Here is a 9,574-nt window from a genome sequence, read left to right as displayed (position 1 = left end):
GGTTGTCGCTCTGCACAGGTCACCTGAAGATACTAGGGGTCAGCTTTGAGACAGCCAACAGTGCCACGATCAACTGGACCAGGCGACTTACAGCAGTCCAGAAGAGGCTGGCACTATGGAAGAGCAGGTGTCTGACCTTTATAGGGAAAGTACTTTTACTGAAGATAGACATTCTGCCATCCCTCCTATATTTGGCATACATATACCCACTGCCAGTCAGCATGAGGAGACCTCTCATGCGCCTTGTGTTCGATTTCATATGGGGGGGGAGATACGAATATGTGGCGAGGACACGCATGCTGGCTGGTATCGAAGCAGGAGAGAGGAATGTGCCACACCTCCCGCTGAAGCTGGACTGCATTTTTGTTTCTTCCTTGTGTAGGGAACTATCATTTCCGATAGAGCACCCCTCAGGCTACTTTTTACGGCTCTATTTCGCGTACCAAGCTAGGGGGTTGTTTGTCTGGAACAATTTGGCACCCAGGGTGGAGCAGCAGCCATGGCATTACAACCATGCAGCCAGGTGGTTGCAGGCTCATCCTGAAGCCTCAAACAGAGAATTAAAAATAGATCACAGAGCCCTCTACAGAGAGATCAGCAAGGGAGTGGTGCAACCTCCGGTGGTGGGGACCCCGAAAGAGATTTGGAGGGGGATTCAGCCAGGGGGGCTTGACAATGAGCTAAAAGACATAAATTGGTTATGCCTGCACAAATGCCTGCCAGTGCGGGAAACCATGTACCGGCATGGGTTGGCAAGATCCCCTGTGTGCCCTCGGACAACCTGTCCAGGGGAGGAAACGGCCAGGCATGTCATGTGGGACTGTCCAATTGCAAAGGTAGTATGGGGTAAAGTGGGGGAACGGCTAGGGCAGGTAGTCTGAGGATTTAATTTGAACTGGGACAGGGTTGAAAGAGGTTTAGGCTCAGGAAATTTCCCAATGTGGTATATCATTAGTAGTACAAAGAGGATTATGTGGTCGGCCAGGCAAGATCTGGTAAAGAGAAATAAAGACAACGGTGTGGAAGGGATCATGAGGAGGGTGGAAGCTGATGTAAAGGGAAAAGGCACTCTTACCTTGTAGAAAAGCAAACACTCAAACAACTGTGGAGTTTTAAAGGTGAATTCTACACTGGGTCAATGAAACTGATGGAATGACCTGGCAGAGTTTGACAAGTGTGCAAAACCGCTCTGATGACTCACTGCCTTGTGACGTGATCATGCATGACTCTGCACGGGGTCACAATGAGCTTCAACTGGATTCCAAATTGAATCAGAAGCGTTTGTCAAAAACTGAAAGTTGTTTTCACTAAAGATCTTCCGGGAGACTTGGTGAGAAAGCAGAGAATCTGATATAAGGTAAGCAAAGAGAGGCCCTCCGCGAAGGTGGTGACTGTGACCGAGAGACTCCTCCGCTGCTCTCGAACAGAGGGCCATGCTGACTCTTGTTTCTCTTCATAACGTACAAGTCTTTCGCCTTTTACTAAAGACTTCCATGGAGAGGAACAAACATGAGTTCAATCTAATTTTGGCAGGCTTTGCTGTATGGCTGAGCCTTATGAAATTGTGAAAATTCAAAGAGCTGTCTAGGTAAGAAATCAAGTGTCCACAAAGGAGAGCTTGGGCGGAGGTGATGAGCAGCAGCCATTGTTATGCACACCTACAAACATTTTTTACATTTACTCCCCTCTAGACGAGTTAAAATTATATATCAGTCAAATTTACACATTTCCCATTAATTCAGGATGTGTTCTAGCAATGGAAATGATCAGAATGTCTTCAGGACAAAGGGCAGTGAAAATATGATTGTTTAAAAAAAAGTGGTCTTGTGTCCCACTTTACCCCAGCTACGGGTTTTATATGTTTGAAGTTCACCAACATGTATGAAATAATTTTTTCTACCTGAATCAATTTGTTTTGACACAACAGTTGATTAAGTTAAAAGCAAGAAAATTTACTTTTACATGCAAAAAATTAATTTTTGTGAAAAAACATACTTTCCACAGCACCAGCACCAACTTCTCCTTCATGGCAAGGGGGGAATGAGAGGAGCTTGAAAACATAACGGTCACATGACCACAAATGTGTTCCGTTGCCTAGATACAAGGGGTATTTCACATTACCCAATGTCCCACATTACCCCGCTCTCCTAGCCTGGATGCCAGACGAACTTAGCCCCGCCCACAACATTTGAGGTCGGGGAATTCGGTCTGGATTTGCTCCGTTGGGGAGAAATTATGCCCGTTACGAAATCATCCGGACCAATCAGATTGTCAGGGCGGGCTTTATACGATGATGGACAGATGATCAACGGTAACGTAATCAACTACGTCATCAAAGTGCACTTGGGTTGACGTTGTTTTCTACAAACATACCTGCCGCTGGAGAGCTGAGATGTGTAGATGCTGCCATTGAGTCTGTTTTAGGAGACATCGGCAGCGCATTCATTTTGAAAGAGGAACAGAGAAACGCGATCAAGGCATTTGTAGATCGAAAAGATGTTTTTGCAGTCCTTCCTACGGGATTCGGAAAAAGTTTATTCTATCAGCTGGCCCCGATGGTTGCGAAGAAGATGGGACACGGGAATGTCGCGTTCCAACCGTGTTATTAAGTTCTTACAGGACCGACAAATGCGATACGATTTGTTTGATGTGTTGTGGAGCTGTAATCCTAAACGGAGAACTTTACTGTAACTGACTGCTACACCTGCCACTTTAGGCATACTCTTGTATTCTGTTATTTTGTGTTGGGCTTATTTTGTTTTACACGTAGCGACTCCCCTCACATAAATACCTGCAGTTTAAGGAGCGGACCATGTTAATAGACGCACCAGATCCCTCGCTTGCGGACCAATGCAATAAGACACCTGCCGTACAGTGCCGGCACAATGACAGGAGCAGGAACTACAACCGGACGCGGGCTGTGCAGCATTTCTCAAAAACTATAGTTTAACACCCCTCGCCAGCGGAACGAGGTAAGGAAGCTGATCCCATTTACTTTGCTGCAGGTAGCGCGGAACGGGAGTCGCTGTCACGTTAACGCATCAGACTTGTCTCGTGGTGATTTGTTTGTTTATTGTATTTTAACTTTTGTGTTTGGTTTTATGGATTAAAATATCGTATACTTAATGTCATTCCAGTTTTACGGTGTATTTATGGCTACGATGAAGTGAACAATAAAGAGCCGTGTGACATCAGTAGAGAAACTCTGCGTCATGTTCGGGGGGGGGGGCTGTTACATTAACTGTTTCTCTCAAAAATGCTGATCGTGTTGGTAAGCTCTCCTTGTATCCTTCAATTATTTTTACAACCCCGGCAAAAATCGTTTTTACTGATCTTCTTCTACATCTTCCAGCGTGCGTGCAGCTGAGTTCTGTTGACAACAACTATGCGTCGCTTTACATACGTCACATACTACGTTGCTCTGATTGGTTGTAGGTCTATCCAATTGAGCGAAGAGGAATTTTATTTCCTGGTTCGGTTGAAACAGGCCCCATAATCACAGCCCAATGGAGCGGTATCAGACTCACATTCTGACTAGAATTGTGAGTATGACAACGTCATGCTACCGCTCTCCCCTACTACCCTGCCAAAAAATACTTTGAGGTTCAATTGGAAGAGTACTGAAGGTTTTGTGGAGAGGAGATATTATTTTTGGAGCCTTGTCCCTCAAGATAGATGGTAAATTGGTTTCACTCAGTGTGTACACCAACCTACTCATTGTTGTAACCACACACTTGACCTTGTATTATCATACGGTGTCAGAATTGAACATTTAACAGTACTTCCGCGCAATCCAATACTATCAGACAATAATTTAAAAACCTTCGATTTTTCATTATTTGAATATATGCCACTAATAAAAAACTAATTTTCTAGATGTTTTCTAGAATTATTTCCATAAATTTAGATACAGCACTATCAGGTAGTGATAGTGCTGTAGCTAAATTTAAGGAAATTATTCTGATTACATTCGAACCCGTAATATCCGTTGATATAGACAACAAATTCTTTAAAAACCCGAGCTCCATTGAGATGGAACACCTCATCTCATACGATTAACATTAGACTCATTAGCGCCTCTAAAAAATGAAAATGTCAAACATAGTAAATTAGCTCTGTGGTTTAATTCCAAGACACATGACAACTCACGTTTGAACAGATTTAGTGTTTGGCGTCTAGGCTCCAACTTAATCACTCCCCCATATGATTACACAGGAATGATGGGAGTGATGAGCAAATACTTGTAACCCCCCGTTGGAGCCTACAGGTAGATGCTGGGCTGGTGGAAAGGCTGAAGCAACAGGTAGCAATACTGCAGCGGCAGTGCGAGCAAGAGGGGTTGATGGGAAATGTCTCTCTGGTTAAATAAACCACCTGATAAGGTGGTTGTGTATTATAGATGGTTGTGGAGATTGAGGTATGTCACTATTAGCCTGCAGGAGAATATGCTACCTAGTGAAACTGTTATGTGAGCCATTCACCGCCGCGGTGTGGCCATTCTCCATAGGCGCATTGCCTGCAGGAGAATATGCTACATAGTGAAACTGTTATGTGTGCCATTCACCACCGCGGTGTGTTCATTCGTAGGTACATTGTCTGCGGGGGAATATACTACCTAGTGAGGTTCCCTATACGGGAATATTGTGAACTTGGCACATGGCAACATATGCACCAGAATTCCACACTTTAAGCCCAGCAAACCACCTGAAATGCAATAATATAATCAGTCTGCAAAGCACATACAAATTATTCACTCACATGTTTGTTTGTATAGCCAATATTCAAAAACATAGTTTGTTTCATCGGGCTTAACGAGTGCGACATCCTGTCCTAAACCTTCGACAAGAGTAAGGAAAAACTACCAAAAACCCCCTATAAACAGGGGAAAATGTAGAAACCTCAGAGAGAGCCACATGTGAGGGAAACCTCTCCCAGGATGGACAGGAACGGATGTATGCCACGACAAGGGTGCAATGAATCCCTTGGCATCGTTCGCATTGTGTCGTCACCATTTGAGGGGATGAAGGCGCGCCAAAACATGCCTGTGACTACCCCGGACACGGAGACGTGATGGATGCCGAGTTCTGACATGAAACAAAGGAATCATGCAGCTGAGATTACATATTAAAACATCAAAGCTGCAGATGATGTTGAATGTGTAGGAATTGGATGAATAACATGGGGTCAAGACACTCGGGTTTGGTTGGACAGACATTAAAGAAGACTCCCCAAAAACGGCTGTGGTCTTAACTTCCTCTCTATGGGCAGAGATTTTACTTATTTATATTGTGATTAATTAAATTTATATATCAGGGTATGCACGGGGTCTTGAAAAGTATTAAAAGTGGATAAATACGTTTAGACCTCTACAGACCACAGAGTATCTGTTATGTGTGCGCCATTCGTCGCCGTGGTGTGGCCATTCTCCATAGGCGCATTGCCTGCAGGAGAATATGCTACCTAGTGAACCTGTTATGTGCGCCATTCACCGCCGCGGGGTGGCCATTCTCCATAGGTGCGTTGCCTGCAGGAGAATATGCTACCTAGTGAACCTGTTATGTGCGCCATTCACCGCCGCGGTGTGGCCATTCTCCATAGGCGCATTGGCCTGCAGGAGAATATACTACCTATTGAAGTGTTACACCTTGGCTCAGGTGTGCAACAAGAAAACCCTGAATAACACAAGTTCTGAAGATATAGCATTTATTTTACATAACTACTATTACAAAACACCAAAAGACAACGAGAACACCTCCACATGTCCATGTCGAGATCAACCCGGTGAGTGAGAGAGACCAGAGCCCAGTCTGCAGGTCTCTTAAGTAGTAGTCCCCCAGGTGCGCCACATCACTGCTGATGATGAAGGCTGACTCCGCCTACAGGATCCTGAAACAGAATACAAGCACAGCAGACAACTCCAGGGTTGTCACAGAAGTGTTACATGCCCCCTTTTTCTTTTCTTTTTTTCAATGTGAATAGCATATTTGTCCAAAGATTGTTTAAAATTTTAGTCTAGGTCTTGGGGAAGATTTGTATGCGCTTCATTTAGCGGAGAATATCTCAACTGTTATAGACTTATATGACCCCATTGAACAACGTGGGATGTGTGCCAAAATCACTATCCGGGACGAAAGTCCTGAAAATGACCACTATAGTTGACACTATTATAGACTATTATCAGTCTATAACATGACAACCCATAGTTGGGACCAGGAAGCAGAGCTGCAGTGCTAAACACTTCTCTGCGCTCCCTCTGGATCAGTCAAACAACCCCATAGAGATTGTGTCTGTTCACCGTCCGATTAAATTATTGAAATTAAACAATAACAGAGCGAGAACTCCACACAAAAATTTAATACAAATTAAAACAACCTCTGAAACCATACAGGAAACCCAGACTTTTAAATGTGGTCTTTTAAACATTAGATCACTGGAAAAAAAGGCTCTTTTAGTTAATGAAATAGTCTCCGATTACAACATAGATTTATTGTCCCTCACTGAGACGTGGCTGCATCCTGATGAATATGTCAGTCTAAATGAATCTACTCCCCCCAGTCATATCAATTCACAGGTTCCTAGAGAAATTGGGTGAGGAGGTGGAGTTGCTGCTATTTATAACTCCAGTCTATCAATTAATCCTAAACCTAAACTCAGCTACAAATCATTTGAATGTCTGGTTCTTAGTCTTCCACGCCAATCCAGGAACCACCAACAGCCAATCATATTTGCCGTAGTTTACCGTGCTCCCAGGGCTTATACTGAATTTTTAAAGGAATTCCCTGAGTTTTTATCAAACTTAGTCCTAAAGACCGATAAAATTATTATTGTTGGTGACTTTAATATTCATGTTGATAATAATAAAGATTGCCTTAGCGTAGCATTTATTTCAATACTAGACTCTATTGGTTTCAGTCAGTGTGTGCACAAACCTACTCATTGTGGTAACCACACACTTGACCTTGTATTATCGTACGGTGTCGGAATTGAAAATTTAACAGTACTTCCGCGCAATCCAGTTCTATCAGACCATAATTTAATAACCTTTGATTTTTCAATAACTGAATATATGCCACTAATAAAAAATTTATTTTCTAGATGTCTACCTGATAGTGCTGTAGCTAAATTTAAGGAAATAATCCCAATTACATTTAAACCCGTATTAGCAGTAGATATAAACAACAAATTCTTTAAAACCCTGAGCTCCATTGAGATCGACCACCTCGTCGATAGCTCTGCAGACTCATTACGATTAACATTAGACTCAATAGCGCCTCTAAAAAAGAAAAATGTCAAACATAGTAAATTAGCTCCGTGGTATAATTCCCAGACAAATGAGTTAAAACAAATATCAAGAAAACTAGAAAGGAAGTGGCGCTCCAGCAACAATGTTGAAAATCTAATAGACTGGAAGAATAGCATTAAAGAATATAAAAAGGCTCTCCACAAAGCAAGAGCCGCCTACTATTCAAAACTAATAGAAGAGAATAAAAACAACCCCAGGTTTCTCTTCAGCACTGTAGCCAGGCTGACAGAGAGTCACACCTCCACCGAACCCAGTATTCCTCGATAAATAGCAATATCTTTATGACCTTTTTTAATGATAAAATTCAAACTATTAGAAATAAAATCAACCATCTCCTGCCCTCAATTGGCACTAATACCCTCCCAACAACAGAGATCTCAGAGACGGCTGAGAATCCTACCAATTACTTAGACAGCTTCTCTCTGATTACCCGAGATCAGTTTACCAAAATAATCTCAGGTTCTAAACCAACAACCTGTATCTTAGATCCCATTCCTACCAAATTACTTAAAGAAATTCTGCCCCTAATTGATAATTCGTTGCTTAACATTATCAATCTGTCATTATCATCAGGTTATGTACCACAGTCTTTTAAAATAGCTGTCATCAAACCCCTACTCAAAAAACCCACACTAGACCCAGAGGTTTTAGCCAATTACAGACCAATATCTAATCTCCCCTTCATGTCTAAAATCTTAGAAAAAGTTGTTGCCAATCAGCTGTGTGAGTTTCTCCGGGAAAATAATATATATGAAGACTTTCAATCGGGGTTTAGAGCCAATCACAGTACAGAGACAGCCTTGGCAAAAGTCACTAATGACCTTTTAATAGCCTCAGATCAGGGACTTGTGTCTGTCCTCGTTCTGTTAGATCTCAGTGCAGCATTTGACACAATTGACCATCAAATTTTATTACAAAGACTCAAACAGTTAATTAACATTAATGGAACCGCCCTTAACTCGTTTAAATCGTATTTTTCTGATCTCTCCCAATTTGTGCAAATTAATGATGAGTCATCTGTGCGCACCAAAGTTAACCATGGTGTTCCACAGGGCTCTGTGCTCGGCCCAATTTTATTCTCATTATATATGCTTCCACTAGGAAACATTATCAGGACACACTCGGTAAATTTCCACTGCTATGCGGATGACACCCAGTTATATTTGTCAATAAAACCTGAACAAAGTAATCAATTAACTAAACTTCGAACATGTCTCAAGGACATAAAAACCTGGATGACCCGCAATTTTCTCTTATTAAACTCAGACAAAACAGAGGTTATAATACTTGGCCCCAAACACCTTAGAGATGCATTATCTAATGATATAGCTGCGCTAGACGACATTGCCCTTGCTTCCAATGAAACAGTCAGGAACTTGGGAGTGATCTTCGATCCTGAGTTATCCTTTAATAGTCACTTAAAACAAATTTCTAGGACCGCTTTTTTTCCACTTGCGTAATATTTAAAAAATTTGACATGTCCTTTCCCAAAAAGATGCAGAAAAACTAGTCCACGCCATTGTTACATCGAGACTGGACTATTGTAATTCATTATTATCTGGCTCCAGCAGTAAGTCGTTAAAGACTCTACAGCTTGTCCAAAATGCCGCAGCACGTGTCCTGACGAGAACAAAGAGAAGAGAGCACATTTCTCCAATATTAGCATCGCTACAATGGCTTCCAGTTAAATCTAGAATAGAATTTAAAATTCTCCTCCTCACCTTCAAGGCCCTTAATAATATAGCGCCTTTTTACCTTAAAGAGCTGTTAGTACCTTATAAACCCGCTAGAGCACTCCGCTCCCAGAATTCAAGCCTACTTGTCGTCCCTAAATTCTCTAAAAGTAGAGTAGGAGCCAGAGCTTTTAGCCATCAAGCCCCTCGGCTGTGGAATAATCTACCACTTTCAGTTCGGGAGGCAGTCACCATCTTTTCGTTTAAAAGTAGGCTCAAAACCTTCCTTTTTGATAAAGCTTATAGTTAGAGCTAATTAGTGCGCCAGAACGTTACTTGTTCTATTTTATGACACATGACACACGGAGCTTCTCTTTCCAGCTTCTCTTTCCTCTTCTCCATCCCTATCCCCCTTCCCCGGAATCCCTTTGCTTTATCACCCGCAGATCCAGGGCCTCTGTGGCCGCACCATGGATTGCGGTTTGTGGATCGCGCACCGGGGGTCGCGGTGTTGGATCCAGTGTGGCGGATTCTGAGTCATGTGGGCTGATCGTGGTGCTGGTGGCGGACCCTGTGTCGCGTTGGCATTGGGCACGGG

The 9,574-nt window shown here is 42.6% G+C and overlaps 1 non-coding gene across 1 annotated transcript; it reads left to right on the top strand.

Annotated features, from left to right (window-relative positions):
• Positions 1-1,437: 1,437 nt before the first annotated feature.
• On the top strand, positions 1,438-1,554 carry LOC128452538 (U5 spliceosomal RNA). The gene has a single exon (XR_008341030.1). It is a non-coding gene; the product is annotated as a U5 spliceosomal RNA (small nuclear RNA).
• Positions 1,555-9,574: the final 8,020 nt, after the last annotated feature.

This window comes from Pleuronectes platessa, chromosome 11 (genome assembly GCF_947347685.1).
Source record: "Pleuronectes platessa chromosome 11, fPlePla1.1, whole genome shotgun sequence".
NCBI classification, from domain to species: Eukaryota; Metazoa; Chordata; class Actinopteri; order Pleuronectiformes; family Pleuronectidae; genus Pleuronectes; species Pleuronectes platessa.
The sequence above is the reverse complement of the archived record's forward strand: the minus strand, read 5'-3'. Positions and strand labels throughout refer to the sequence as shown.